The sequence below is a fragment of the Carassius auratus genome, unplaced genomic scaffold (assembly GCF_003368295.1).
Source record: "Carassius auratus strain Wakin unplaced genomic scaffold, ASM336829v1 scaf_tig00045482, whole genome shotgun sequence".
NCBI lineage: Eukaryota > Metazoa > Chordata > Actinopteri > Cypriniformes > Cyprinidae > Carassius > Carassius auratus.
The window spans coordinates 30,001-35,144 of record NW_020526904.1 but is presented as its reverse complement, the minus strand read 5'-3'; positions in this window follow the sequence as shown (position 1 = coordinate 35,144).

Here is a 5,144-nt window from a genome sequence, read left to right as displayed (position 1 = left end):
GCCTAAGGTTTAAAGGTATTTGAGCACAAGTAGGCCAAATAGATTTAAACACTATTTATACTTGTTTATATTCAAATAACTTAAAAAAAACAAATCATTCAAAATTGAATTTTCATTTTGCTAACCCACATTGTACAATGGCATGTGTAGGGGGCCCACTGACATTGAGAGCATACAGGGCCCAGAATTTGGTGCTACGCCCCTGCACACAATTAAACTGCATCTAACACAAAATTTGTTATAACTTACCATACTTGAAGTATACCAGTTTAGTAAACCAAAAGTATAATTGAAAGGCGCAATATGTAATTTTTCTGCTTTAAAAATAGCAGAAATCACTATATCTATGTTATATATATTTTTTAGTTGTGTACTTACATCATCCCGACAGTTTCCACGAACTTTCAAATCCGGAGAAAATTACAGTTTAATTAGAAGACACGGCACGTTTCTTTATTTCCGTTTTGTCGCCCGTCTATGGCGTCATATAAACTTTGACCCCTCTAGTTTTTCTAACTTACTGCGGAATCTCCAAATACAAAGGTGAACAGAAACACAGACGAGACGAAGAAGAAAAAGTAGTAGCCTTGATCGAGACTATTATATTTTATATTTATATTGTTTATATTCGTATTTAAACCTCAATCAATAACTTAGTTATGGATCATGATTGTGCTTTGCCTGCACGTTCTGTGTAGCACAAACGCACGCGTGAAATAAATGACCCGAGATGGTTTTGGGACAAGAGAAGCAACAAGACACGGGTAAATATTGGAGTTGCATTTCCAAGATAGAGAGAGCTTCGTGACAAGCTGAAACTACAGAGAGATGCCGAACTCGCTTGCATTCTGATAAACAGGGATGCATCCATTCAGCTAACTGTATCTATCCGTATATTTTGTGAAACGATGACGGACTAGCTCTCATGTAAATCTACATTTGTTCTATATCTAGCTGAATAAAGTAGCTTCAAATGCAGTTCTCTAACTTGTTCGATATCATAGTATAACGTAATTATAATTATTAACGAAAGGCGGCCGTGTTTTTTAACATATATTACTATTAGCTAGATTGAATATTGATTTGATAGGGGTCTCATAATTCATATGACGGTTTCATCGGGCGCACGGTCGTGTATATCGGTCTGGCTGCGGTGCCTTCTACAAACACAGTTAAAGTCAAGGTGATGAGTAGACTGAAGTTGGGCTCGGGTGGTTGTGCTGCGGGGTGTGTTTCCCATCAGTGTTAATTTCGTTGACTAAATATTTTCGTCATTATTTTCGTCACGAATATATTTTTGCAGACGAAAACGAAACGAAAACTAAAATAGAAGGCACTGATGGAGACTAAAACTATGACTAAATTGATTGACATTATCGTCAACGAATAAAGGACGAGACGAAAATAGACTGTGACGAAAATCAAATCAGCAGACGGGAGAGATGCGAGGAATGAGCAAAAGAACCGGCAAAACAGAACAGACTGCATGAGAGAAGAGAACCAATGAGAGCCTGACTTATTGAGACGTGAAGCGAAGGTTTTCAGTTTTTATGAGCTCCCGGGAAGTCGGCATTCGAAGAGGTGATAGGGACTTTAAGCAACAGCCTCTGGTGGAACGGCAACGCCATTCTGGCGTTGTATTGCGCCTGCGCGAATTTAACTGCTACTTTGTGACGTTCTAATTTAACGGTCTACTACGGGAGAACAGCTGATTTGCCGGAGTCGCTACAACGTGAGAAGTTAGGTAAATAAATGTTATGTTTTTAGACTTATTTACATCATACAATATTAAAAACTCCTCTTCTGACAAAAGATTGTCATTTAACGCCAAAAGCAATCATTCTCTTGCTTTTTAAATTATATATATTTTTGGATCTCAATAAATGAATTAATGCTGCGTTGCGCTGTTCTGTTTTACCGTTGCTTAGTGACTTTTACGTTCTTGGCTACAGCGGTGTGACGGCAAACTTCCGGTCGCTGTAGCCGTTCCATTCGCAGCTGTTGCTTAAAGTCCATACTGTCTAAAAGAGCGACAAAATGTCCACAGCTCACTTCACGTTTGACGACGAACAAAACAAAACAAAGTGTAAAGCACGCGGAGCGCTCATTCGTGGCAAGAACACAACCAATTTGAAAAGACATTTACAGACGAGCCACCCGGACATTTTCTCAAATGTAATTTTACAACGATGTTCTTTTGTTTATTGAGCTAAGCAAAATTGGAATAGTGCAGTGCGTAGATGTTGTAGCATTAAATATTACGAACTGAAAAGTACTGTAAAATAGCCCCTTCTTCAAATTAGATGCGAGCACAATACTAATACGTAATATCATGATAAATACATTTGATTAATACTAATGTTTAGTATATTTTATAATGTTCTACTTGTTGACAATATCACAAATATTTCTATATTAGTCATGTGAAACATGAATGTTCACATCCTATCATTATACATACAAATCTAGCAATATTGTAGTATTTAAAACATACAATATTGCTAGACAAATGAATACCTTATAAAATCTTGTTACTTTTTTTATCCACCTAGCTGCCAACTTATTAAATATTTACTTTAAATGTATGCACTTATTGTTCAGCTCAGCTGTAAGCTTTAAGGTCCTGGACCTAACGTTATTTTTCTTTTATTGATGGTCAATTGGCAGCTAGTTATTGTTTACATTATCATGACAGTGTTTGTTGCTGCATAAAAGCTTTTGAATTGAAATAAAGACACAGTTGTGTTGAAATAAAGTTGAATTTGTGTTTTATATATTTTGGTTAAGTTTGTTTCCTATACCAGCTGTAAAAAATTGTCTAGTAAATCTGTTATTGATTTTAGTCTTATTTTAGTCGACTAAAATAAGACTAAAATTAAAACAAATCAGATGACTAAAACTTGACTAAAACTAAAAAGAATTATAGTCAAAAGACTAAGACTAAAACTAAATTAAAATTTCGTGTCAAAATTAACACTGTTTCCCATACATTTATTTATTTTTGGAGACTCGACCACAATTTTTAAACTGATCTTTTTTAAAAAGGCTTCATTGAATAAGCATGAGTAACGTTAAGTACTGCACGTTTAATAATAATAATTCCTTACATTTATGTTTAAATATCAAAGCGAGGCACGGGTGTTTTTATATCGCTGTATTTCTGAAGGAGGACTTGCGTGTTATATGCCTGATAGCAGCGTGTGAGCGTAGCTCTGCTTTGTTTACAGCTGTTACTGGGGAAACCTCTATTTCTCGCACTTTATGTCTATGCTTTAAAACATCTCCTGCTGGCAAATAATGAATTTGCATTTTCATTAAGTCCGCCTGATCCACGCAGCAAACATTTTGTTTGTTATCAAAAAATATCTACTCTAGACGGACTTGGCTGTTGTTATTGATTCTATTTGGAGTCTACCGGAAGTTAAGTTAGGTCCACAAAAGCGCTCATGTGCAGTAACGCAAATTGCATGCGCAAATTCCATACTGCGCGTTGAAGGGTATTTTTTTAATCAAATACATAAATATGTAAATGAGTATTTTCACTAGGGTAGAACTGAACTGCAGTTATGATAAATTAAATACACTTAATCTTATACACTGATTAAGTTGGAACAACACTGATTTTTTGTTGTTGATGTGAAAACTGCTATAAAACTAATTTTGTGCAGATGCCGTTTGGCAGAAGATTCAACACGAGCAGATGTTAGACGAGCCTTGATCCTAAAAACCATGAACAAATCTACACGAGGTGAAAGAAAATACAACCCCAACGGCCTTAAATCGGTTCAGGGCTCTAGTGCTGCTGAAGTCAGTGTGAACGAGTCTCCTGAAGCACACCAACACACTGGAAGAGCCTCTACACACACACACACAACCAGAGAATCACACACAACCAGAGAATCACACACAACCAGAGAATCACACACAACCAGAGAATCACACACAACCAGAGAATCACACACAACCACAGAATCAGAGCGTCTCAAGACAGAACACAAACACTGTCTGCATTCAAACTGAAACCACTTCAAGCCTTTCAGACCAACATGTGCAGGTTTAGCTGGTAATATTAAACACGAACAGACAGCTGCACTTCACAGCATCAGAGCTGAATCTCATCAGTGTGAGTGTGTGTGTGTGTGTGTGAGTGTGTGTGTGTGTGTGTGTGTGTGAGTGTGCGTGTGTGAGTGTGTGTGTGTGTGTGTGTGTGTGTTGGGGTGTGCTTCTGATGAATCTGAACAGGTTTCTGCTGTGATGATGTGTTGGGTGTGAACATCTAATGCTAATCATCTGATCAAAGGACAAACCAAAGGTGAAGATGAGGTCCGTGTGAAACTCAGAGCATCAAACACACAGCATCTGTCCAGAGTGAGTTAAACATCTGCTCCTGAGAGCTTCTGCTCAACTTCTGCTGGATCATCAGCACAGAGATGAACAAACAAACCCTGCTTCAGAAATAACACACGACAGAGACTCGAACTCTTCCGATCAGAAGATTCCTCGCTAGGAAAACAGTTTTATATCAGACTGTGATTAATCTGCTGATCGGAAGAGCCCGGTGTTCCTGATGAACGGGTACCGGACGATGAGGAGGAGGGTGGGGGTGATAAAGGAGTTAGCGGAGGAAGGAAAGTTGTCGTCTTACCGGATCACGGCGGTGTCTCCCTGTCTGATGGTGATGTTGTCGGTGGATCTCTGGCTGTCTACGCTGATCACCGGGAATCCTGTGGGAATAAAACATAGCAGTCGGAAAACACACGCCTGCAGCTGCCGGAACGAGGTGCGTCCGCACACAAACATCTCCAGAGAAAATCCACAGAGAAACAGTGAAGAGATGAAGAGCGCGAGAGATCCGCGGGAAACAGCGGAGAGATGAAGCGGAGGCGCGCTGCCGTGCACTGACTGCACACACACACACACACACACACACACACACACTCGCTACACTAGCGCTCTGCTGCCCCCTTCACGAGAGTCCCGTTATCGGTTGTCACGACAACAGCCCGCTCTGTGCTCGCGCTTGCCGCCTTTCTGTGGGTCTCACAAAAGAGCGCGAAGCGCGCGGCTTAAGCGTCGCGTCACAGGCTTCTGCTGTTTCATAACGATTAGGCTACAGAGTACAAAACACGAAACTAAGGTTAACC